The sequence below is a fragment of the Onychomys torridus genome, chromosome 20, assembly GCF_903995425.1.
Source record: "Onychomys torridus chromosome 20, mOncTor1.1, whole genome shotgun sequence".
Taxonomy (NCBI): Eukaryota; Metazoa; Chordata; class Mammalia; order Rodentia; family Cricetidae; genus Onychomys; species Onychomys torridus.
Window position 1 is genome coordinate 13469348 of NC_050462.1, and position 27393 is coordinate 13496740.

The 27393-nt window shown below is 43.6% G+C and overlaps 1 protein-coding gene across 1 annotated transcript in view; it reads left to right on the forward strand.

Annotated features, from left to right (window-relative positions):
- Positions 1-621: 621 nt before the first annotated feature.
- Cdk17 (cyclin dependent kinase 17) overlaps positions 622-27393 on the forward strand; it is an 81935-nt gene continuing 55163 nt past the window's right edge. Inside the window, exon 1 of the mRNA XM_036169772.1 lies at positions 622-1148. The gene's annotated coding sequence lies outside the window, so the exon portion shown is untranslated. The remainder of the gene's footprint in view (positions 1149-27393) is intronic.

The following is a 27393-nucleotide window of genomic DNA, read 5'->3' on the forward strand; positions in this document are numbered from 1 at the left end:
CTTATAGCATAGCCTTGGCCCTCTCACAACGCTGTTTTACAGTAACCGCTGATAATCTGTCATCCCAGCTAGATTCTGGGGCTTCTGACCTCACCCAGCACAATGCCCACAGTGTAATACCAATTCAACACACTGTGGCTCCAACTAAAGCTCCGTGCGAGGTTGAGTACTGCACCAGCACCCCACACAGCCAGCCACCGAACAGAAGAAAAGTAGCAGCGACCAGTCGGGATGCTTCTGTGCGGGTCCTTTGACATCCAACTCTCGAGACAGCCTACTGTACACGGGATGAGGTACGCGTCCCGTGGACAGTAGCGACTGTTATACTTCAAGCCAGGGTTTTGTTGTCATGAGGCGCTGTTTTACGGGGATCGTTTCCTCGCCGATCGCGGTGGACAGGCACAGCGTCGCGTGCCGCCCACTGCAAAGGGTCTGCAGAGCTCGGGTTGGGTTTGCAGCCAGGCTTGGGGCGCGAGTTTCCTGGGAATACCCCTCGCCCCGCCCAGACCACGCCCCGAACCTCAAGCCCCGCCCTAAGACAGGCCCCGCCCCACCCCGCCGCCGCCGCCGCCGCCACCGCCGCCGGCAGGGGTCGCGCTGCCCCAGGCGAGCCGTGCAGGCGGGGGTGGGGAAGCTCCGGCAGCCGGTCGCTTTTCTCCGCCGCCGCTGGTTGGATCGTTTCAATAAAAGTCTTTTTTTTTTTTTTTTCCTCTTCTCTCTGGCTCGCTCCGGGGAACAGGCGGAGGCGTCAAGGCGCAGCGGCCGAGAGAACGAGCGAGCGAAAGCGACGCGCACGCAGACGAACGAGAGCGGCGGCTGCGGGTCTCCCGAGCGTCCCCCCGCCGCGATCCAGCAACCCCGCGCTCGCCCCGCCGGGCGCCCCGGCTCGGAGGAGACCGGGTGGCACTGAGCCGTCCGTGCGGCTCCCCGCGCGGCCCGGGAGCCATGTTGAGCGGGGGGTTCGGCCACGCGTGAAGGCGGCCGGCGGCCCTCGCGGAGCGGAAGGCGCGAGGCGGAGGGCGGGGGTGGGGGGGCGCGGAGGAGGCCTGAGCCGGAGGCGCCTCCTCTGCGCGGCCGCCGCCACCGGACCTGCATCCGCTCGCCCTGCGCGCCTGCCCTCGGGAGCCCGTGTCCCCCCGCACTTGCTGGTGAGTTGGCGGCCCGAGGGGGTGGGAAAGGCGGGGGGTGGGGGGTCGGCCAGGGATCGCGACGCCTGTCAAGCCGCGGCCGCTGGGGCAGGCGGGCGGGCGGGCGGGCGGGCGGCTCCGGCGGGCGGGGACGGTGCCGATCGCGTGTCCGCGCGCGGCGTGGGCTGCGGGAGTGGCGAGCTGGGGGAGGCGGAGAGTGGGGTGCGGTGGGGTGGGGTGGGGTAGGGGGGCGCGATCCCGTCGCCGCCGGAGGTCGCTGCCGCTCGGGACTCCCTGGGAGGCCGGTGGCCCCCGCGGGGCGGGCGGCGGAGGGGGAAGAGGCGGAAAGTCCCCCCGTAAGACACAAAGGTCCCCGGGGCCCCGGGTGGAGGAGGCGCGGGGAGGCGGGAGTGGGCGAGGACGCGGCGCTGCGGGCTCCTTGGAGACGCGGAGGCCGCCGCGCCGGTGGGCAGCTAGCTCCGCGGGGGTGGAGCCCTCCTCGCTTGGGGGAGCGGGCCGACACAAAAGCTCCGGGCAGCCCTCCGGCGGGGCGGGTCGCACCCCGGAGTGTCGCTCCAACCGGAGGAGGCGGAGGGACTGTGGGAAACCCGGAGAACCCGGGATGGATGGATGGAGGGATGGAGGGATGGATGGAGGGGGGGGGGGTGGGGGTGTTCCACCGTTGTCTCGGCTGCAGTCGCTTTTCCTCCCGTGTCTTGTATGTCCCGTTGCTTCTGCTCCCCATCTCGGCTGGGGGGGCCCCCAGGTTTTTTGTCTCCCACGTCACCCCCGCATTGCCACATCGCCGCCGCCTTCTTCTTCTTCTTCCCCTGTGGTTTCCCATCGCCCCCACTTTTCACCCACTCCTCCTGGGGTAAGCGGTATTTTGCCTTCAGCTAGGAAGGAGAGCGTTTGCTAATGACAGGATGCCTGACTTGTTCTGACCCTGAACTGCCTTGAACTCTACTCTTTCTACCCCCCCCCCCCGCCGCCCCCCACACCCTTTCCTTTCTGGGATCTTCTGTGTCACATGGCCATCAACAATTAGCTTTTCTTCTTCTTCTTCTAACATGGCAAAAGCGTTGAGCTGGAATCCGCGGCGCCTCTCCCTTATGGTAATGTGGCCCTCAGATTCGCGTCCGTCCGTGGTCCCCTGTTACCGCCTCCCGGGCCAAATGGATTTTCAAGAGACAAGTGGCACATTTTGTTTTGAGTCTTGGCCCTTCCTTTGGCCAGCAGAGTGTATTCCGGGTAGCAGTCTGTCTGTCTGTCCTGTCTTGACAGGAAATGCTTGACTTAAAGGCAGACAGACAATTCTTGCCTCCCAACTTCACTGTCTCTTTTTCCTGGACCTTTGTTGGCTTTCTTTAAAACGACATTTGTACAAGAATATCAAAGTAATAAATCGGAGCGACTGTTTCGAGATTCACTTTGTTCAACCACAGAGCAGATGAAAATGAATGAGACCTCTGATCAGTGGCATTGACCTAAACCTTTGAATCTAGAAATATGTGTAAACTAAATTTTATGAGAAAAATTTGCTAGCGATAATATAATTGGTTTTATTTTATTTTATTTTATGAACCTAAGGAGTTGGCTTGTAGGTTAAGTGTGGTGTCGTCTTGTTAATGAAGTCATTTTATTTTTTGTCGTTCTAACATCTGCATTCATCAGTGGGTTCAAACAAAAGAAGACAAAATGACTGAGGACTCGTCTTTTTTTTTTATGTTTTGAGAGTGGATATAGGAATGTGAAGAGTGTTGTTCTTTTATCTGGCAAACCATCTCATAGGCCAGAAGAATTAACCGTTTGAATGCTGTGCTTCAAAGAAATGCTGCTGAGCCTTTGAATTTAAGCTGCTTTAAAATTCCAATGCAAGGGCTGGCAAGATGCGTCAGTGGGTAAGGGTGCTTGCCTCAGGGCTTGAATTCAGTCCCTGGCACACAGGCAAAGTTGGAAAGAGAGAACTAACTACACAAAGTTGCCCTCTGACGTCCACATGCCCATACCCACACACATCATGCAAATAATAATAATAGCAGTAATAATACATACTTTAAAGTTCCTGTGCAAAGGAGAGCTGTAACTATTTTTACAGAGAAAATGAAAACGTTGGTGAAACTGAACAAGAAGAAAGTAAAAATAAACCTGTTTAGTGTAGGTGCAAAAATGTTAGTGATACCATAAGAATAGTCCTATCTTACAATTTGCTGTCTTTAAAGTGTTGACATTAAAATGTTAGGTATTTCAGCTAGAGATTAGTCTGCATTTTTCAACTTTCTATTAACCCCCCCCCCACACACACACACCAAAATGTTCTAGAAACCTTTGTGAAATTAACAGGTCACATTTTTAATTGATGCTTAATATACTTATCAAAAACCATGTACATTTTTTTCCCCTGAACACTTAGTACCTACTTAGATAATAAAAATTTGTGTTGCTACAAGGAAATTTATCAAAAACCTAATAAATGTTTCTGGATTGTGGGTTGTTGGTTTTTTGCCTCCATTTTTTCAAATTTTCACATTACTTTTGCAGCCTGAGAAAATGCCGAATTAAAGTCTTGTTAATATTGTAATTTTCCTATTACTAAAATGAGGTTTTGTAAAAATATGTAGTTTATTCCACTAGTTGGATTTGGGCCTAAGAAAGTAACTTGGGCCTGGCAGTGGTGGCACACGCCTGCAATCCCAGCACTCGGGAGGCAGAGGCAGGCGGATCTCTGTGAGTTCGAGGCCAGCCTGGGCTACAGAGTGAGTTCCAGGACAGGCACCAAAACTACATAGAGAAACCCTGTCTCAAAAAAAAAAAAAAGAAAGAAAAGAAAAAAGAAAGTAACTTGGTATTATCCATGTGACAGAGTATATAACCTGTCCTATACAAGTTGGTTATCAGAAGGACATAGTAAGGAAAAGATGGAATTGGAGGAATTAACTGAATATGCTTTTTAGCTTTGATGCTGCTAGTGGCTCATAAGTCATTTAGTTCTATAAAAACTAGAAAATGGAACATCTTTTTGTCCTGTATCATAGCTTAGCTGTGTTGACTACGGGGATCTTAATGTATGTTTTGCTACATTTAGTTTTCAGATACTGTCTCTGGGCCTGCAATTACCCTGCGCAGGTGTGGTGGATAAGATCACTACTTTGTTCCGGGAAGGCTTGTCTTCCCCTGGCTTTCAGCTTTCCAGTTTCCTTTTCCTGCACCGCTGAACTAGGGCTGTGAAGCCAAACGGTGAGGAACCTTACAGTGAACGGTGCAGACACTGCCGTGGCCGCAGAGGAAGCTGTTCAAAGGGGGAGGTGATGACATCTCCTGATAGGAAAGAGCTTTCTGAACACAGTAGTTTTTGCTTTTTACCTTTATTATTGTCTCTTAACCTTGGCTATTTAAAAGATGTCACATTCTGAATCTTTATTGTTCTTCTTCAGACTTTGTACAGTTATAGCTCTGTGTTCTGACGGTCTTCTACATGGGTTTGCTACTTCCAGGGTGGATAGTTACTGAATAAATATATTTCTGTGTTGGTGGGAAAAGGCCATTATGTCTTAAACCCTACTTATACAAATAGTCTCTATGGTGTTTTAGAAATGATCTCTCCTTGTGTGCTTGCAAAGGAACAGTAATTTTGGATTCTTCTGAATTGGAAGTGAGTATTTCTGCTCAAAACTTTTTAATACGCATTTGAAGTATAATTTATAAAATGATTATGCTATTTTTCGTTTTCAGTGCTGATAAAATGGTATTTAAAATGTGCTTTACATGCACTTGTAAATACTAGAAGACCCATTCCGCAGCTTGCTATGGAGTTTAACCTGTCAGGTGGCCAGTTTCTTTGAACTAGGGAAAGGACTGATTAGACTGTCTTCCAGGGCCCTTCTTGTCCTTAGTGGACTTGTTGTAATTTTGCTCACAATATAATTAATTCGTGTTTAGTGTCATGTATTTGTGTGTGTGTTTATTTTTGATGTCTGCAAAATATTGACCTGGAAAAAGGAATAGCCAAGGGCCTGAAGAAATGTCTTGTGTATAACTTTCTCTTTCTGCAATGTTTTGCTCTCCTGAGACCGCCTTGAAAAATCAATCAACATCAACCAGTGAATCTAATGTTTTATGGTCTACAGTAACATACCATCATAAACACTTGTTTTCAGGAGGTAGCTTTACAGATCCACAGTGTATCAGCATAGCTTGCCTAGCAGAGGGCACAATTAATATTTAATTACTTTTTTCTCATAGATCTTATTGTGTGCTGAATTATTGCATGGCCCCCCAATTCATGTGTTGAGACCCTTAACCTACCAGTTAAATGGTTTGGAGATAGGTTTTGGGGGAGCTAATTTAGATTTAGTGAAAAATGATCTTGCTTTCTAAAAATATTTTTTCATAGACCTTATTCTGCTTCATCTTCCATAACAAAATATCACCTCTTGGGTGGCTTTTTTAAAACAGTATTTTCTCTCTGTTCTGGAGCCCAGAAGTGTGAAGTCAGAGTGCCCCGTTGGTTAGATTCTGGTGAGGCTCTCCTCTTTGTTTCTAGATGCCTGTCTTAACTGTATGGTTTCCTGGCCTTTTGGTTGGTCCCTGCAGGTGGCGAGGAAGGATGAGAAAAGGGGGTATGTGTGTGAGAAAAGAATGGGGAAAAGAACATGGCGGGGAGAGGTTCAACTACTATTCTAATGCCCATCCTCTGGATCCTGCTTAAAACAATTAGAGCTCCCAAACCCACCTCTAAAAGCCATTACTCTGGTAGCGAGAGTCAAAACTTGAATTTGAAGCAACTCAGACATTCAATATGTAATGTAAACTATGAGAAAGAGTGTCACTAGTTGTGCCCCGTGCTATGGTAGACATTCTTGTTTTGTTAAATCCTCACAGGAAACCTATTCTATTAGGTAAGCCCCTCCCCCTTTTTTTTTCTTAACAAGGAAGCGAAGGTCTTAGGTTAAGTCATTTTCTTCAGAGTCCAACTACCACAGCCACCCAAGATTCAAGTTTAAGCATCAGAAGGGCTGTAGTCACAGTGTGTCTACTGGGGGCGGGGTGGGGGTGGGAGTGGGGGGTGGGGGTTGGGGGGGAGGATGCTAACATCCCACGGACAGCCCTGTGAGCAGGGATAAGTCAGAGAAAAGCACTTTCAGTGTTTGTAGATTTCCTCACCCTGCTTTCTGTTTTGGATGTTTGAGACCGTTTTGTTATATAGCCCACACTAGTGTGAACTGCCGTGGCTAGTTTGTAGATTTATTTTCAATTATGAATTTATCAATGTTTTTACACACAGAAGGAATATGAATGCTGAAAAAAAAAACACGCAAAAGAACCTCCCCCGAATTACACTTGACATACACTTGCTTTCTTTACAAAATGTCTGTTCATTTGCTTTGATTTTATATGTAGTAAAATGATTGAATTTGAATAATTTAAATGATAATGCTTTCATTATTTGAGCCTATGCCATCTGTGTTGGCCAGTGTTTATATTCCTGTGACAGAATATGGGAGAAAAATCACCTTCTAAGAGGAGACCGTTATGTGGACTCCTGGGTCAGAGGCTTCAGTCCATGGTTATTTGGCTCCATGACGCACGGGCCTGCAGTCAGGCAGAACATCATAGTGAGCGTGTGTGTGGTGGAGCAGAGCAGATAACCTCCTGGCGTAGGGGGAGCAGAAAGAAGACAGAAGGAGGAGCCTAGATATCCTTCATGTTCATGTCTTCAGAACCTACTTCCTTACCTAGACCTTCCTCCTGAAGTTTCTACAGCTTCCCAGCAGCTCGCTAGGTTATTAATTCATAAATAGATTAATCTATTCATGAGATCAGCGCTTTCATGATCCAGTCATCATCCAAAGGGCCCACTGAACACTGCTGCATTGGGAACTGAGCTTTTAACACTTGAGTTTTGGGAATATTTGGGAGCCAATCTATGATACCATCAAAGGGATCCTTTGACTGGTATTGGTAAAAACTTTAACACACACACACACACACACACACACACACACACACACACACACCCTCCCCCTTCCCCCACACCCCATCTGTTGGTTTTTGATCTATCTATCTATCTATCTATCTATCTATCTATATTTGGAATTGGTGTTTTGCCCTTATGTATGTCTGTGTGAGGGTGTCAGCTCCCCTGGAACAGGAATTACAGACAGATGTGAGCTGCCATGTGGGTGCTGGGAATTGAACCTGGGTCCTCTGGAAGAGCAGCTAGTGCTCTTAACCACTGAGCCATCTCTCCTGCCCCTAAATAATGATAACTTTTTTTTAAGCTGAGGATCGAACCCATGGCCTTGTACTTGCTAGGCAAGTGCTCTACCACTGAGCTAAATCCCCAACCCTTGATATATCTTATAAGCAAGGTATAAATTTTGCATATTTTTATTCAGCAATCCACTGAAAATAGAAAAATGTATTTTTCATATTGAAAATTGATCTTTAGGATAGAAAAACTGTAAGTTAGTATTGTTAACATGGTCCATTAAGGTGAAAAGGAATTTTCCCCCATAAAGGTCAATAATAAGACCCATTTAGCTGGTCATCTTAGCACATACCTGTAATCCCAGTGCTGGGGTGAGTGAGGCAAGAGGATTACAAGCAATTTTTTTTGTTTGTTTTTTTGTTTTTCGAGACAGGGTTTCTCTGTAGCTTTGAAGGCTGTCCTGGAACTCGCTTTGTAGACCAGGCTGGCCTCGAACTCACAGAGATCCACCTGCCTCTGCCTCCCGAGTGCTGTGATTAAAGGCGTGCGCCACCACCGCCCGGCTTGATTACAAGCAATTTAAAACCTTTCTGAGTTACATAGTGAGATTCTGTCTCAAACACACACACACACACACACACACACACACACACACACACACACAACTAATGAGAAAGACAAGGCTTTTTTGGGGGGTGTGGTATATGTTAGTGTGACTCTCATGCATGTACCAAGGTTGGTGTGGTGGGCGGGTGCTATAGATCTTCACCTGTTTCTTTCCTTTTCTCTTCTCTTCTCTTTTGAAAAGTCTGTCTTTGAACCTGGAGAGTTTTCCGGTTCAGGGAGACGGCTAGGCAGTGAGCTGAGCACCAGGGATGCTGTCTGTACCTCTCCAGCACTGGGATGGAGGCAGATGGCACCAGGCACAGCTTTTTGCCTAGTTCTAGAAACCTGCACTCAGGTCCTTATGCTTACAGAAGCATGTCCCCGACGGCTCGCTCTCTAGCGTTCTTCATAGCCTGTCCTTTCTTCATTTTATGTTCGTGCTATGCTTGTAAGAATTTTTCAATTTTCTGTGTATGTAACAGTGAAGCAGATATTCAAAGGTATTTTTTTCACTGTATCCTAGATTATTTCCTCATTTTGTTTTTTTCAAAGCATATATTTAATGGTGCAGTGTTTTTCATTGTTGGATAATACTTGTTTTTAGTATATGCTGATGTTCAGTAATAAAACAAAGGTTGGTAAAAGCTATGTATTTGAGAAATTACCAACTAACCATCCAGAGACCATTCTCCTTTTTAAATGAATGTATGGGTTTTCGTGGTTTTTTTTTAAAGGATCAGAGAAATATGGAAATGTATATTAGAGCTGGGGTTCAAAGATGAGGAAACTTGGGTGTTGATATTTTAATGCCGTGGTGCTTACTTGGAGAGTACTTCTCAGTTTTGAGGCCCAAATGTCATTTCCTCCCACGTCTTCCTTCTTCTGCCTGACAGCGTTATGGTGTCTCTGTTATTTTTAACATTCATGTCTGCTGTAGTGGTGAAGATGGTCTGCTGCGGGGACCGTCTGAGTCTCTCTTTGACTTTGTGCTGATTTTCCTTTTCCATGACCTCCTCTGCACACCCCAGTTATGGATTGTCCTGTTCAGTGGCCGGGTGGGACTAGGGAACACCACGCCGAGCTGGTAAAGGACAGTCAGAGTCGGTGGCCTAGACACAATGAACAATAATTTCAGGTTGAATATTGGAGAATACCATGTTGTCAGTGTTTGTGGGAGAGTAATCCAGAAGCCGGTTATAGAGGGGTAGTGATTTGGCATTGTTGAGACTTTTTAATTACATGTGAGCTGTACTGACTTGTTAGAGAAAGGAAAGGAGAAAAAAGGCTGTGACCCTCAAACATGGTTGGTTGTCTTTGAGAATATGAAAACTATAAAACCAGCATGTATACATTGAATACTTACTTCTAAAGGCCGAAAATCAGTGGTCAGTAGCAGAGTAATATTGCTTAACTGCAGACTTTTCATTTCCTTTGAAATCTAGCTCCTTAGCTGTGTGATACTGGCCTTGAATGCCCTTAGGAAGTACAGGATTGTATTGAAAGGATTGAACAGGGTTTTTCTGTGTTGTTCCTGCAACCCAGTAGTTAGTGTTTGTAATTGATCAAGAATTTGCTTCCCAATATAGTTAAAAATGTTTCACTTTCAAAATGAAAACTGAACCTTATATTATACCTGTGCTGGTGTAGATCTGTTATAATTAATACATTTACCAGTGGGTATAGCTTGGTACCGTCATGTTTAAAATGTAACATTTAAAAGTGAACTTTCGCAGTTTATGAGATTTAGAGCTTTTCAAACATCTCAACTTGTAGTTGTATATAGTCTCAATCCATTAATTTTTCTGTGTCGCTTTTTTGAGAATAAAATTACCTATATTTGTTATTCCACAAATGATGGAGTGAACATCGTATTTTGTAACATAATGGAGATCTGATCTGGGTTTTTTTTGGGTTGAACAGTGTGATTCATAAGGACAAAAGAATCAAAATAGTATGGATTTTTAAATTGTACATACCTCTTGGATTTTCTGAAATGCCTCACTGCTCTTGCCTGATTGAAAATCACTTGGTCGTGAGCATGTGTATAAGACTGAATCACCTAGGACACTCAGTGTTGTTTCTTATCTAGCAGTCTTTAGGAATAAAGAGGACATTGACCTCCTGTATGCACATCTTCAGAAGCATTTCTGAAGGGCCAGGCAAATTTTCCTTGCAGTAATTTCCCCTGCCTCAGCCTTGTGGGTGGCCTCCTGTTTGGCATCTACACATTTGAGACAGTGTGTATTATCCTTCTTAAAGACCCTTGTATGTGACTCAAGGTGGTGGTGGTGTTGGTTGTTTTTAAATAGAGTAATTGCTCATGAAATCAATTTTGTTTTTTAAAAGCCTGACCTTTCATTCTTTGTCATGAAATCTGCTTTGATTGTATTCTTGTTTATTATCTTTTGTTCTAGGCCAGTGGACTTAACCTGAACTTCAAAAGTATTCTTGCTCTTCAGAAATAAAAAGTCCGTGTGTGTGTGTGTGTGTGTGTGTGTGTGTGTGTGTCTGTCTGTCTGTCTGTCTGTCTGTATGCCTTTGTCTGCCTGCCTGCTTGTCTGCCTGTCTGCCTGCTGCCTTCATCTGTCTGTCTATATCTCAAGGGCAATCTCCAGCTCTGTTCCAGAGCAACTGAGTCTAAATTCCAGCTTGGATTTCTAGTGTTCTATATAATTCTTGGTGAGTTGTGAATTTTAGCAAGCATTGCACTAAAATTAGTAGAACCACTATTAATATACAAATTAAATTTAAAGACAAAATTATTTATACTGCACTTTTTAGTCGTTTATCTTCTTAAAACTTCCAGTTTTGCCAGTTTTTGGGGCAGCGAGAAGAGTTAGGATCCTTGTTTATGTATGAAACTGTTCCGTTTATTTTATCTTGCATTCTTTTAGTGGACAGGCCCTTGCTCTCTGAAGTTTGTTTCTTATCAGTGTCCTTCTGTTTCTAGCTGCATTGTCTTAATGACTACGGTTTTGAAATTTGTTTTTTAAATGTACAATAATGTAGAAACTAGGTGATCTACATTCCTTCATGCATTGCTTATCATCTTCAGATATTCCCAATTGTCTTCTTTTCACAAGTAGTTTCGTATTTTTAAGATAATTTTTGAAATGTAACATTTTTTAAGGTAGCAAATAATTCTGAAGGCTATGATTTTTAGTGTTTGCATTGACCTATCAAAAGAGGTCTAACCATTTTGTAGTGTTTGACAATGCTTACTTTTTACTTTTCCTGTTTTATTATTTTAGATTTCCCTATGACACACTTATATGAGTGACACCCCCCCCCCCCACACACACACATTTCCTTAGAGCATGTAAATATCCAGAAGTGGGATTCTCAAATGAAAGTTTTTTAAATCTTTTTTTTTTTTTTTTTTTTTTTTTTGGTATTTCCTATTGTACCAGTATCACCAGTGATAAGCCATATTGGTGATACACATGTTGCGGTAAATCTTGTTTAGATTGAGAGCTATCAAGAACACTGGTAGTGTGTCTGTCAGAGTGTTTCCAGAGATGGTTAGACCTTGAAGGCTTTGACTTAATGAATGAGTTGAATCCATTGATAGATTCAAAATATTGGGAGGTAGTGGAACTGGAAAGTCATGCCTAGTTGGAAGAAGTAGGCCACTGGGGCCATAATTTAGGGTACCCTGTTTTCCCTTCCTGTTACGTGTGGACTCAGCTTCTGGTGGGCCTTGATGTGAGCTGCTCCATCACACACTTCCTGTTGCGTTCTAAACTTCTGAAACCACGAATTTGAATTTAACTCTTCACCCTCCTTGGTTGTTTATGTCAAGTCTTTAGTCACAGTGATGCAGAAATCTAACATTAATATAGAAGGTGATTTTTATTGAATAAAGCACATGCCATGTAAGTGTGAGGACCTGAGTATGAGTCTTCAGACTCCATGGGAAGCTTGGACCTGGAGCCTGCTTCTGCGATCTCACTATTCCCAGGTGAAGGGGGAGGTGGAAACAGGAGTCCCTTGGAAGCTTACAGAGTAGCTAGTCTGTTTCCTTCTTACCCATGTCACACAGGGAAAAGGTGAGAACTGACCCCTGAGGGCCTCTGACCTCCACACAGGTACCATGGCACCCCACACACCTAGGAATCCACCGACACACATCACACACACACACACACACACACACACACACACACACACATTGGTTTCTCACAGTTGGCTTATAGCAAGGGATCATTGATGTTGAATTTTTTCCCTTCTTCAATCTTTGAATTCATTTTTTTAAAAAATTACTCTGTATTTTGTTTTGTTTAAAACTGTGGCATATATATCTTTTTAATTGGAGGCAATTATTTTGGGAGATCCATCTACTTTTTAAAAAATTTATTTCACCTTTTAAAATTATTTCCCCGTTATATCTTCCTATCTGGTATGGCAAGACACTTCATTTAATCCACCTAATCTTTTGATGTTCTTATGTTTGTTTTTTTTTATTCCGCTTTTATAAATGGTAGACAAAAATGTAGCCTGGGGAATGGTCTGAAAGTTTATGGAAGGAAAACTACAGTGGACCCCTTAGCTCCCTAGAATAGTGATCTCTACTGTTTTCTCAAAACTCTCTACTATAAAATGTGAACTCTAAATATGTCATCCTGTCAGTAAGAGTCGCTTCAGGATTGGAATATATTTTCTAGGTATTACTACTTAAAGAGCATCCCAGGAAAATAGTAGTAGTTTATTTAGAGAAAAGAAGCCCTAAGTAGGAGGAAGGACAGTAACTCGTGAGATGATTGGTGGATGAGGTCAAAGAGCCCAGTGTGTTACTTTGTTGCAGTGATGAAATACCAAGACCAAGGCACTGTAGAAGAAGAGTTTATCTTTGTTTACGGTTCCGAAGGAGAGTCCATAGTGAGGGAGGAGGCATGGTGGAGGAGGTCAGAGCAGGAAGCTGAGAGATCACATCTTCAGCCACACATAGCGAGCAGAGCGCGAACTAGAGGTGCAGAACTATAAACTTGCTCACCTCCAGTGACATACTGCCTCCAGCAAGGCTGCACTTTGTAAAGGTCCCGTAACCCCCTGAACGTCTACCAGCAGGAGACCACGTGTGCTCAAATACTGGAGCCTGTGGGAGACAGTTTCAATTTAAAAACCACACCCAGTAAGGAACTTAGATTGTATTCATTGGTTGAAGTGAGCTACATATTAAACATTCTTCTACAGTGAAATTCTTGGGCCACTTGCTGGCCAAATGGATAATGTTTGTCATATGTTCATGTTCAGAAGCAGCTTCAACTGTTGGTATTCTGTGTGGAGAATGCTGTTTGCTTCACCTCAGAGACGCAAAGACTGTTAACTGTCTCATGGGAACACTAGGGAAAGAGTATTTAGTTTGCAGACACAACCATTCTTATCTTCCAATGAGATAATGTTTCTCTCTGTTGGAAATTGCTGTTGCCATGGGGGGGTGTGGCAAATAAGAGATATAAATAATAGATTTACAAAATATAGAAATTGTGGGTCCTGTTCAACTATAAACGGCCTAGTTTATAATCAAGAATACAAATACTATGTCCCTGTGAATGATTTTGCAGTCCTTAAAACCCCCCCTCCCAGCTAATGCAGATGATCGAGCAATACTATTCATTTAATGGTTACTCACTTAAATTGTGTACAGGGTCTGAGAGTCAGCTAATTAACACCATTGGTGCGCATGTCAGTATTTGAAACTCAGTTTGAGTTTGCCTTGAAATACCTCTGCTGTGTTCAGGTTTGTGAGGAATGTTTTTGGCATACGACACAAACGAATAATTTATGCTGGAGATCTTTGCATGTTAGATACTTTTTTATGGTTAATACCTCTGTAGCGTTTCATTATGGAGCTGTGCTATGGTTTTGTCCTTTGTACTTCATGGGTCTTAGCTGTTCCGTTTTTACTTCTGTGGTGTCAAATAAGCCACTCTGTATGTATGCCTTGATGTCTGAAACCACGTAGCTTCAGAGGGTTGCATTCCATTTTGAGAAGGCTGTTTTTACACACACACACACACACACACACACACACACACACACACACAGAATGTGTTTGAAATGATGTCAGAGACAGTGACCCTCAGAATGAATGAGCACACTCAACTAATACAAGCTCTCAGTTCTCAGGACCTAGCCCGTAAAAGGAACCAGGCCTGTTTGGAGAAATGGTGAATTCTTGGGCCAGGGAAAGAAGTGAAAATTTGAGGTGACCCTGTGGCATCATTATAGTGCTGACATGAAGGGAATATTTAAACACCCCGAATAACTTGTCACAACCTGCTAGAAGAGTGCATGGTGGCTAGTACCAGGATAATGGGGGCACCAAAATAAATTAGTATGCAATTAATCAGACTATAAAACAATACTGTGAGTTCATACTGATGTAAATTTCTAGAGTAAAATGGAGTTATGCATGTGTAACATATTCTCCTTCCTTTTTTTTTTTTGAGACAGTTTCTCAGTGTATCCTGGCTGTCCTGGAACTTGCTATGTAGATCAGGATAGCCTCAAACTCAGAGGTCCACCTGCCTGTGCCTACCAAGGGCTAGAATTAAAGCATGTCTGGCCGAATTCCTTACTCCTTAAGTGTAAACTACACGTAGCAATTTCTTTCTAAAGAGTGCAGTGTAAAAATTTGGGGAAAGACTAACTTGACTAGGATAAACCTGAGAAACACTACCTTAGTCATGTGGTCAAGATTAGCATCAGTATTATAAATGTGTTGATATTTTATTGTGAGGATGCATTTCATGTTTGTGGTTTTCTGCCCTGTAAATTATGACCCTGCTTTAACCGTGAGAAAGTGTTTGTCAGATCCCAATAGAGGAACTTTCTACACAGACGTGAATGGTGGTGGTCAGATTGTCTGTGTCATCAACAACAAGGAAGTCAGACCCTGCCATGGCCAAGAGTAACCTAAGGATATGTTATTATTACAGACCAGCATAAACTAGACAGGATCCTGGCGGGACACAGAGTACATTAGATTAAAACTAAGGAAATGGAATTAAATGGTGGGCTTCAGTTGATAATAATAATACATATAGATATAATTTTTTTTTTTTTTTTCGAGACAGGGTTTCTCTGTGTAGCTTTGCGCCTTTCCTGGAACTCACTTGGTAGCCCAGGCTGGCCTTGAACTCACAGAGATCTGCCTGGCTCTGCCTCCGGAGTGCTGGGATTAAAGGCATGCACCACCACCACCTGGCTAATAATATGTTATTATTGGTTCATTAACTGTGACAAAGGTGCCACTTGAATGTAAGAATGTAAGGAACTTGAGTGTGGGGTGTAGGGGAACTCTGTGTCCTATATTTGTAGCTTTTCTGTGAATCTACATTCTAAAAAGTTTTTGTTTAAGAATGATAAATTCGCCGGGCGGTGGTGCCGCACGCCTTTAATCCCAGTTCTTGGGAGGCAGAGCCAGGCAGATCTCTGTGAGTTCAAGGCCAGCCTGGTCTACAGAACAATGTCCAGGACAGGCACCAAAACTACACAGAGAAACCCTGTCTGAATTTGAATTCTTGCATATTTTTGATGGGTATTGTCTTATTGACATTTCGTACTTCTGCCTACGAGCGCAAAAGTCCTGATTTGTCTGTAGCCATACTTCTGGAATTTTACCAGTTGGGTAGGTGAGAACTGGTGGAATTCAGGCTATTACAGTTTTCATCTTATCAGTGATGTTGACTAATTTATTTCATAGGCTTGGGGGGGGTTTGCCTCCTCCCCCACCCATGAACCCTTATGATCTTTAGTTTTCTTCTGGGTCATTTGTCTGTTTCTTTCTGATTCAGTACTCTAGAAGATTAGTCCCTTGTATCTGATCTCAACTTTAGTTTTTTTTGTGTGTGTCTGTTTTTTTAAAGATTGTTTATGGTCTTTTTAAAAATTGAGATTTTTTTTTCCTGTACTTCATATGGCAATTTTTTCTTTTATGTTTGATTTGTAAATATAGTTAGAAAATCTTTCATCAGATCCACCTGGCTCTGCTTCCACCGCCTGGCTACAGTTTCTTTCACTGTTAAATTGTATCATATTTCCTCTGTTGACTATTATGATTGGTGATTATTTCTTTTTTTATTTTTTTTAAGATTTATTTTTATTTTACGTGCACTGGTATCTCATCTGTGTGTGTTTCTGTGTGAGGGTATTGGATCTCCTGGAACTGGAGTTATATAGATGGTTGTGAGCTGCCATGTGGGTGCTGGGAATTGAACCCGGGTCCTCTGGAAGAACAGCCATTGCTCTTAACCACTGAGCCATGTCTCCAGCCCCTGATGATTATTTCTGTATTCAATTTTCCCTATTGTGTTTCACATATTATTTTTCCTTAGATGAGTAAACTTGTCTCTGATGTATTTCTCATCTTTCTTGTAATTTCTCACTACACATCATATCCATTCTTGGTAGTGTATTTGATAATTAGAAATTTAATCAGTGGACCGGTTAACTCGTTTATCAAGACATTGAGGCTAGTTGTGTGAGTGGATGCCATCTAACGTAGGGTTGATGATTTAGCATAAACTTTTACAAAGGTATTCATATGTTCTGACAGGGCTTGTAATGAATCTAGGATTGCTGAACTGAATGTAAATAGACACTTGGGAATTGTCCAGTAGTTCAGTAGAGTGTTTGCTCCTGGAAAGGGTTACCAAAACTAAGCTGTCGAGTTTATTATACCAGCAAAGGAGTGCGGTCGTTACAGGGCTGGAAGTGTCTGCGGGTGGGGTGGAGTGGGTAAGAGGATGCTGGGTACAGTGGCGGTAGTGAACCCATTGGAAGGGACGGCAGAATTGGAGTTTGGCAGTTTGGAGGCTGCTTACAGTGTGGACTTACCAAATTGGATAGATAATGGAATTATTTTCTCTGAATTTGTCAAGTGCAAATGGACTAGACATTGTTTAGGTATTTATTGCTTGTGTGTATTGTATATAGTTATTGTACTGTATATAGTTTTTCTTATATTAGTTATAACTTCTTTTTCTTTTTATTACAATAGAAAGGGAAATATGGTGATATTTTATTTGTGCTGAAATGTGATTTTATTTGTATGTTAATAAATAAAGTTGCCTGGGGGTCAGAGCTAATAGCAAGCCATTTAGCAGAAGTCTGGCGGTGGTAGCACACGCCCTTAATCTGCTTACATGGCAGGCAAAGTCTCTGTGTGGTCAAGGACACAGCCAGCATAGAGACACACGCCTTTAATCCAAGTACCAACCATAGAGACCTGGAGGTCTGTATAGACAGGCAGTGACGAGGAGGTCATGTGGTTGGGTTTAGAACCAATGAGAAGGCAGAACAGAAAGGCAATAAAATGGCATGTCACACAGGAGAAGGTCTGTCTCTCAGGGGAAGGACGGCAGCGACTGGTAAGCTAAAGGCTATTCGCTAGTGCTCTGACCTCTTGGGCTTTTCTGTATTTGGCTCTGTGTTTCTTATTTAATAAGACCGATTAGAATTACATCTATAGAGGCTGGTCACAGTGTGGAGTTCAGTGCTCGGCTTGATGGGAGTAGTGTAAAGCTCATGATGGAGTTTAAAGGTTAGCGGATGCAGCAAGGCAAGCTTTTCTGGGTAAGAGTGTCAAACGGTTGGGAAGCGAACAATCGTTTACAGCTATTTATTGAAACATTGAATAGTCTGATGTTGGTTTATGTGAGGTTTTGGGAAGTTCCTGAAGTGAACAGTGAAGTTATTTGAAACCCTTATGTTCCTGTGAGGAATTTCCTGGAATAGTGAAGTCATTTTACTGCAGACAGCTGGCTAGCTGGTCAGTGTAGACCGTGAACCTAGCAGTAGCCTAAGAATGTTGCCATTCTTAGCACCCATTCTGAACCGCTACATTCTTGAAAATGTGTTTGTAAAAAGTTAAAATTTTGGTCCCTTCTATAAAGACAATACATTCTTTGTTTTTTGTGGTTTTCTTTTTGCTCGTTTGAGTTATATTCATTGGTGTTTGCCCGCATGGATGTCTGTGTGAGGGTGTCAGATCTTGGAGTTACAGACAGCTGTGAGCTGCCATGTGGTTGCTGGGAATTGAACCCCAGTCCTCTGGAAAAGCAGTTAGTGCGCGTAACCGCTGAGCTATCTCTCCAGCTCCGACAATACATTTTTTGTTTTGTTTTTCAAGACAGGGTTTCTCTGTGTAGTTTTAGTGCCTATCTTGGATTTCGCTCTGTAGACCAGGCTGGCCTCGAACTCACAGCAATCTGCCTGGCTCTGCCTCCTGAGTGCTGGAATCAAAGGCGTGTGCCACCACCACCTGGCATACAATACATTCTGTGAGTGAGTGGTTTGATACTGAATCCCCACCCTCTTCCGCCCCTCCCAGCAACAGGGCCCAACTTTAACCTGCTACTTAAGACACCCAAGTAGGCAGTTGAATATGAGTTTGTAGCCAGAAAAGAGTTCAGAATCAGAGAAAAAAAATCATAAGTTATTACATGGATGCTTTTGAAGCCATATGCCTAGATGAGTTTGTCTAAGGAGGAAACAAGGTAAGAAAAATGTGTGGGTTTTAAGAATTCTGATATTTGGGCCAGGTGGCAGTGGTGCATGCCACAAATGCACTAATTTTTCAATTATGACCAAACAATACTATATATTTTCTTTTGTATGTTTTTAAAGTATGTCTCACAAAAACTATTTTCAAGTTACTTATATAGGTTTCAACGAGAGTGGATTTGGAAAATGTGGGAAAACATAAACATGGTTTTCTCACTGTGTTCAGAGAGAGGGGGAGAGAAAACTGTGTAGACAACCTTCTACCCTCTCTCTGAGACACATCTCAACTGAACAACTATGCATGTTAGTTGGTCATAGTTTATGACACAATACTGATCTGTTACATCTTTCTAAACCAACCCTTTATTAAAGTCTGTGTAAGACAAACTGCTAGGTGGTGGCCAACCCTCCTCAGCAACAGTGGAGGCCCTGGGACACACTAAAACGGCCAGCCCTCTCCAATCTTCTGGTGATGCTTTTCTGCAGGACTGCAAGTTAAGGAAAAGCGCACTCTTAATATTCTAGAGACACTGGAAGACTCTCCCAAACGTCTTCCAGAGACTGCATCATTGACTTCAAAACTATACAACAACCATCACATTCAGAAAAATTTGTGTATGATTTTGGGGGGAAGCTAAATCTTCTACAATACCTGCTGGGCAGAAAATTAGAAACTGTTCACACATCAATCTTAAAACAGAGAGAGCAAGCCGGGCAGTAGTGGTGCACGCCTTTAATCCCAGTACTCGGGAGGCAGAGCCAGGTGGATCTCTTGAGTTCAAGGCCAGCCTGGGCGAGAGAGGGAGGGAGGGAGGAGGGGGGGGGGGGGGAGAGGGGAGAGGGAGGGAAAAAGCTCCAGGACAGGCTCCAAAACTGCACAGAGAAACCCTGTCTCGAGAAAACAATAACAATAACGACAACAGCAGCAGCACCACCACCACCACCACCAGAGTTCTGGTATTTGATGGTTTGTGCGTGTGGCTAGCTAGTAATGAAGAGGGATTGAAAGTGCACAACTGACGGATTAGTGGTTGGATACTGTGTGCAAGTTGTAAGAGTGTTTCTAAAGTCTCTTCTTTGATGGATATTGATGGATTTCCTGCATGCATGTCTGGGCACTACATGCTTGCACTGCCCAGGGAGGCCAGAAAGAGGGTAGGATCTCCTGGAGTTACAGCCACGGATGGTTGTGAGCCACCATGTGGGTGCTGGGTCCTCTGGAAGAGCTGCCTGTGTTCTTAACTGCTGAACCATCTCTCCAGTCTTCAAAAAAAAAAAATGTTTTTAAGAATGACAGAGGGTTGGGGGCAGAGCTTAGTACAGCTTGCCAGCCTTGCAAACACGGGTACCTGAGTTTGATACCCAGAGCCTGTGTTAGACAGATAGATAAATAGCCAGGCCTGGTGTGCTGGTGCACATGTGTAATCCTAACACTGGCAGATCTCTGGGACTCACTGGCCACCCAGTGTAGTCTACTCGGTAAGTTCCAGTCCAGTGAGAGACCCTGTCTCCAACAACAAGGTGGACAGCACCTGCAGGAAGAATGCCTAGGTGGAGGAATACCTGTAGGCTCTGGGGACAGTTTTCTGTACAGACATTTGATGCTCATACTTTGTACAAGAAGCTGTTGCATGTTACATATATGTCAGCCATGAAACCTAATTCTTACTAGATCTTATATTCTTTTGAGATCATTGTTGATTGCTTTCTTTTTTAAAGGGGAAAGAAAGCATGGTTTTCTCAGTATCATCCTTCATTCTCCTCAGTGTCCGAATGAAGGAATCAGAAGTGGAATGTAGGTTAGGCTTACTATAAAACTTACTCTCAATTTCTGCGGCAGAGTGGATATCCTGTATGCTATAGAGCTTTCATTAGTGCCAGAGTTGTTTGTAATAACATTTGACTAGGTAGTGAGAAATAATTCTGGTCTTAAGTAGACAATTACTAAGTTGAATTCACTTAATTCTACTTAATAGAAAATTCAGCCAGCCAGATATCTTGATGAGAGTTCTCATTAATTTAACCATTACTCCATCCATCCATCCATCCATCCATCCATCCATCCATCCATCCAGGACAGGATCTTCCAAGTAGTCTGGGCTGGCTTCTCATTATTTAGTTTCCAGTCTGACCTAAAATCGGTGATGTTCCTGCTCTGCCTCCTGGAGTCCTGGAATTATCCATCCCATCATCCATCCCATCTTCAGGTGTTACTGTTCTAATGTCCTGATAGAACACTTTTCTTTGTATAGTAAAAATATGCATGTAACTATTTGGACACCTTCTTGCTTTATTTTATGTTAACATCTGACCCACTACTTCACTTTTCTCTGTTTTATGTTCAGAAGTTCCTAAGCAAGTGGGATTAGTACCATAGGATACAAATAAATCCAAACTGGAAACAGAGAAACAAAAAGCTGTGGCCTTTGAATCTAGCCAGATAGATTTTTTTTTTTTACTGTCTTGATTGAACTCTTAAAACCTGGCCTTGCTGTAGACCTCGTGAAGAAAGTAACTGCCACCTTGTCATGGCTCTCTCTCTCTCTCTCCCTCTCTCTCTCTCCCTCTCTCTCTCTTTTTGTTTGTTTGTTTGTTTGATTTTTTTCGAGGCAGGGTTTCTCTGTGTAGTTTTTGTGCCTGTCCTGGATCTCGCTCTGTAGACCAGGCTGGCCTCGAACTCACAGAGATCCACCTGGCTCTGCCTCCCGAGTGCTGGGATTAAAGGCGTGCACCACTACTGCCCGGCTTGCTCTCTCTGTTTTAAGATTGATGTGTGAACAGTTTCTAATTTTCTGCCCAGCAGGTATTGTCGAAGATTTAGCTTCCCCCCAAAATCATACACAAATTTTTCTGAATGTGATGGTTGTTGTATAGTTTTGAAGTCAATGATGCAGTCTCTGGAAGACGTTTGGGAGAGTCTTCCAAGTGTCTCTAGAATATTAAGAGTGCACTTTTCCTTAACTTGCAGTCCTGCAGAAAAGCATCACCAGAAGATTGGAGAGGGCTGGCCGTTTTAGTGTGTCCCAGGGCCTCCACTGTTGCTGAGGAGGGTTGGCCACCACCTAGCAGTTTGTCTTACACAGACTTTAATAAAGGGTTGGTTTAGAAAAATGTAACAGATCAGTATTGTGTCATAAACTATGACCAACTAACATGCATAGTTGTTCAGTTGAGATGTGTCTCAGAGAGAGGGTAGAAGGTTGTCTACACAGTTTTCTCTCCCCCTCTCTCTGAACACAGTGAGAAAACCATGTTTATGTTTTCCCACATTTTCCAAATCCACTCTCATTGAAACTTATATAAGTAACTTGAAAATAGTTTTTGTGAGACATACTTTAAAAACATACAAAAGAAAATATATAGTATTGTTTGGTCATAATTGAAAAATTAGTGCGTTTGTGTTTTTTTTTTTAATTAAGAGTTTCATAGAACATGATTTGACCAAACTTAACCCCCTACCCGAGTTCCTTCCAGATTCCCCTCTTTTCCTACCCATCTGACCTATGTCCTTCTCTTTGCTCTTCTTTTGGCCAATCAAGCCAGTTTGTGCTGCCCATACATATATTCTTGGGTGTGTAGTACTCCACTGGAGTGTGGGTGTGTTAGGGTGACACACTCCCAGCAGCTTTCAGTCAGAAGCACCTTGGCGAGGGGTAGGACTTCCTGTCTGCCTCCCTTCTCAGGCAGGGATTTGGTCTGGCATGGGAATGAAAGGCTTACTCTCATAGCTGTAAAATGTCCTTTAAAATATGTAAATATGTAGTATTACTTAATTTTTACTATTAGAATTAGTCCCACGTTAATTCTTACTGTTAGCGTTTAGAGGTGATTAACTCTGCCCTTTTTAAATTAACATCATATTTTTATGGATTCTTTGGGAATTTCACAGCATGCATCTCTCATCATACTTCCAATCCTTCCGTATCTGCCTCCACCTTGGCGGGGCGTTGACCCCTTGGCGGGGCGTTGACCCACCAACCCCACAGCTCCCCAGAGTTTTCTTGAGTGTGAGCAGCAGGAAATATTAGAAGGATTTAGAGTGCGGAGATAAACAGATAGAAAATAAAGGATCGCCTCGAGAGGGCCTGGAACCTTTTCCAACCGGCCAGACTGTCTCTGCCCCAGGGTATTTATAGAGACGCCAAGGGGTGGAGCAAAAGACCTCCTCCCCCAGCACAGCCAAGTGCAGACCATCTCACACCTGCACTCAGGCCCGTGAACTAATCATCCTCTATCGGACCTGCTGGGTAAAGCCACGAGGAACCCGAAAATGGGCTTCCACACACCTTGACCTTCTCAAAATATAAATAAAAATAGGAAAAATAGAAAAAAAAGAAAAAAGCCCCAAGTCCAGTTTGTGTTCTCTGTATACTCACTGGAGCATGGTCACACTCTTTAGTGGCCTGCCCCTTCCATAGGGCTGAGTCCTTCCCCTTCCAAACCTCTGCCAGAAGCAATCAATTGTAGAGAGCTCTACTTCCACATCCGCATCGCACTTTTGATAGCTTCCTGCCTAGGCTGTTACTTTTGAGGGGGCAGTAGTTGTCACAGAAGCCGTCCATGTCCCTCTTTCTCAACTGTGTCCTCAGTCATTGCTATCTCTGAAAAAGTAGCTTCCTTGCTCTTTATAGTCAGCGGGAGCATGGGTCGTCATCTTCCACATGGTTTCTGTCAACCGCACAGACCATGAACATGGCCCCTGGCTGCAGTAGGACCCTGGACTCAACCAGGGCCCTCGGAGGCAGCCTAGACCATAGACATCGGCATGGCCTCAGGTGGCAGTGCAGGCCACTCAGATCAGTATGGTCCCCATGGGCAGTATGGCCCACGGACACCAACATGGCATCAGGTGGCAGCCCAGACCACAGATTTCTGCATAGACTGCAGTGATAAACAGGACACAGACTTCAACATAGACCCTGGCTTCCGTAGGACCATGAACCCAGACATGGCCCTTGGTGGCAGCATGGAGGTGGACATCACCATGGTCTCAGGTGGCAGCGCAGGCTACTTACATCAACATGGCTTCCTGTGGCAGCATGGTCCATGGACATGAACGTGACTTTTAGTAAGCAGCACAGACCTTGAACATCATCCACGTGGATCTCAGGCTTCATCATGGCCTGGGGCAGCAGCATGGACCACAGACACTTAGATGGCCTCTGGTGGCATCACAGACCATGGTGGTCCTTCAGGGAGGTCCAATCCAGAAAGTGAACCATTCCTTGTCTTGGCCCTCTGTCATTGCCCAGAGCCAGGGTGATCCTGTGGCTGGGTGGCGTGTTCTGGGGCTGCGTAAGCTCCAGGCTTCTGCAGTCCACCCCACCGACTCTGCAGCCACCTCAGCCGTCGCTCAGGCCTGTCACGGGTGTGGAGTCTCCAGGTCTGCCTCTCTCCACAGCACACGCACCACTCTGTTTTTCTGTCTTTCCTGCCTCTCCATGACACAGTTGTTCATCTTAGCGGTGCCCATCTTGTGAGGTGGGGTGACCTCAAATTTAATCTATGCTTAAAAGTTTTATTGATTTTGTTTGTTTGTTTTGTTTTTTGAGACAGGTTTTCATTTTGTGGCTTTGGCTGGACTGGCTCTCACTTTGTATCTTAATTACGTTTACTTGTGTGTATCTGTGTTGGTCTGTGTACTTGAGTCTATGTGCCCGCAGGGGCCAGAGGTGTCAGATCCTTTAGAATTAGAATTACAGGTGGTTGTGAACCCTCAGACATGGGTGCTGGGAACTGAACTCAGGTCCTGGAAGCAGTACTTGCTCTTGACCACTGATCGATTTCTCTAGAAAGGTCATTCAAAGGATGGATGATTAGCTAGATTTCATAGGACATGCTTACAACATTATGATCTTAAACTTTTCATCTTTGTAGATTGCTGCACTTCTTTAGTTTGTCTTAATGACATAGATATTCTAGAAACATTTCTGCTAATTAGAAGAGAGATACAGTGTAAGAGTTCAGACATGCTGTGAATGAAAGGGCCTGGTGGCAAAGACTATTTAGGAGCTGAGTTGGGATCATCACAAGTTCAAGGCCTGCCTAGGTTTAGAGAGAGATCAAAGCCAACCTGGGTAACTCAGTAAGACTCTGCCTTGGGGGGGAGGGGAGGGGAGGGAGAAGATAAAATGAGAGCTGGGGATGTATAGCATAGTGCTTCTCTAAACTGTCCAAGAGTCACTGCTCAAGAGACGGTGGGAGAATGGAGCCGAGAAACAGATTAAAGTCGCACGCACTAGCCAACTTAATTCAGAGCCTAGATATACTCTGAGGGTTAAATACAGTCGCCTGACTAACATTCTCATGAGTTCAAGCTGTGTATAGTCATAAGGACAAGCCACATGTGGCAAAACCATGATCTTCCATACAGGTATGTAAAGGATAGTTTAAACATGTAATCGAATACCAACAGCAAGCAATGATGAGTGACCAGAGGTAAACTCAGTCCTCTCCACTGCTCCCAGAGGAGCACAAACACTCCGAGGTCACAGGACTCTTGTCTTGTTTTCTTGGTGTGTTCCCATAGAACTCAGAATACTCCTCAAATGACTCCATTCCTGGACCGTGTTCCAACATCTAAGGTTTGTTATCCAGCACTACCAAATACATATGTACACACACATACGTGTGTATACAGATATACACACATGCATAGATGATGAGAAAAGGTCTAGCTTGATGACTTGGTATTCCTTTTGTTGTTGTTGTTTTGGTTGAGTAACTAGAAGAGACACAAGGGTTTATTTTTAAATGTTTATGTCCTTAAGATGCAGTAGCAGTTTTCACTTATACAGCACATTTAAATCCTGACAAATCAGTTCAGAAGACCAGATTTTGGATTTGAAGATTCCGTTGGGAATAGTCTTTAGAGAAGTAGATTTTCAGTGTTTTTTAGTTGGGGACTTTCTCTATAAATACTCTTTATATAAACTTTCTTTATATAGACTATATAGACCATTTAAATATTTTTTTACTAATTTAAAAAAATTTATTTTTAAAACTTTCATGAAATATATTTTCCCCTTCCCCCAACTCTTTCTAGATCCCATCCCTACCTCCCTGCTTCATATTCTTTCTGTTTCTTAAAAAACAAACAGAAAAACATACACAAAACCAAAGCAAAACAGAGGGGGAAAAAGTGAGAAAATAAAGCACAGGGTTCCTTTGTGTTGGCCAGCTCGTCCTGAGCACACAGCTTGCCCTAGCATGTGGTTGAGTACCCAGTGGCACTCTGTTGGAGAATGCTGAGTTTTCCTCCCTACAGGAGCCGGCAGTTACAAATAGCTCCTTGGTTGGGGTAGGTGTTTGTGGCTCTTCCTCTTCTCCTTGCTGATGCTTTGTCTGGTTTGAAATTGTGCAGGTCATGTGCTTGCTGTCACAATCTCTGTGAGATCATGTGTGTGTCAGCCCTGTTGTGACTGGAACAAGTTCTTTCCTGGAGTTGTCTACCACCTCTGGCTCCTAAAATGGTTCTATTCCTTCTTCCCTGTAGATCCCTGATCCTTGAGGGGAGGGGCGTGATCTACACATCCCATTTAGGGCTGAGTTCTCCAAAGCTTCTGACTGTCTGCATGTTGTTCAGTCTCTGTTAATTGCCGTCTAGTACAAGAAGCAGCTTCACTGCTGACGACGGTTCAGTATACACTGATCTATAGGTATGGCAGTGTGTTGTCTGTCTGCCTACTATAAATGAAAACAAAATCTAAGTGATAAGGAAGTTTGATTTATTGAAAACTCACAAATATTACAAGTTAACATGTTTAAAAGGGAGGTAACTTTTTAAAATAATGAGGATTCCCATTATTTATATACATGAAAACTCATTAAAATGTAAAAACAGCCGGGTGGTGGCGCACTCCTTTAATCCCAGCACTCGGGAGGCAGAGACAGGCAGATCTTTGTGAGTTCGAGGCCAGCCTGGTCTACAGAGTGAGTTCCAGGAAAGGCGCAAAGCTACACAGAGAAACCCTGTCTCCCAAAACCAAAAAATAAAAAAATAAATAAATAAATAAAAACAGCCTAATTGTCACATCATAGGGCATACTTTTGCATTTAGTCTATTGAAATAGTTCATGAAACACAGTCTGTGGAAAATCCATGCTGTGTGTGTGTGGGAGAAGTGTGGGAAGGCCAATACATTCTTTGCATTATTCTGAGAATTGCTTGACCCCTTGCAAAGATCCCCTAGTCTTTGCTTCAGAGCACAATGAAATTGAGTCCTAACCCTTGACCTCTGGAGTTGCACACTCTCACGGGCCTTTTCTGCCCTGTAGTCACTCACCAGATTTCTTTTCTGGAATTGACTGTCATTGGATAAATTCACTTAGATCTGTCTAGACTTTGGACGTGGTAAGGTCTCCTAACTTGTGATTGTAATCTCAGGCACATTCTTTGATTTGGAATGTTTTTCCTCCTGAAAAATGAGAAGAGCAGTAACAAAGGTTTTCATGGCAATCAAATCAAGTAATTAATACACAGTTTCGAATCATATCTCTCTGGTAATACTACTACCTGAAATACGTAATAGTTTTGTCACAGTATTTTGGGCTATGTGATGGCTATTCTTGGTGGTTGTCAACTTATATAGAGGATACACTTATGAGAGATTTTTGCTTAATTTGAAGTAGGAAGATCCACTTCTAATCCAGATCTTTGAGGTAAGAGGACAGACCTTTAATCTAGATCTTAAGGCAGGAAGGCACACCTTTAATGCGGGCCACACCTTCTGCTAGAAGCCTATAGAAGGTTGTGGAAGAAGGAAGCTTTTGCTCTTTGCCTGCTTGTCCTCCACCTTGCCTGCAAGTCCATTCCTTCACTGGCATTACAACCTACTTCTTCAGATTCCAGCATCTACTGAAGATCAGCTGAGACGTCCAGCCTTGTGGACTGAGCAACTTCTGGATTCTTGGACTTTCTTTCTGTTCATAGGCAGCCATT